Raw genomic sequence first — 215 nt, forward strand, 5'->3', positions numbered from 1 at the left:
CGCCGCCATGTACGTACAGCAGACCGAGCGGACAATCCAGCCAGCCAGAGAATACGTTTTGCGTGTATAAATAAACCAACGAAGACAGCGGAAGGAAGGAAGAAGGAGGAGGAAACAGCAGAGAGTGTTAGTAGTTTGTCGATAGAGAGTAGTGAAAGGTTTTTTTAGTTATAAAGTTTGCGAATGGACCACACTTACCACGCAACAGGAAAGAA

This window comes from Epinephelus moara, chromosome 14 (assembly GCF_006386435.1).
Source record: "Epinephelus moara isolate mb chromosome 14, YSFRI_EMoa_1.0, whole genome shotgun sequence".
NCBI lineage: Eukaryota > Metazoa > Chordata > Actinopteri > Perciformes > Serranidae > Epinephelus > Epinephelus moara.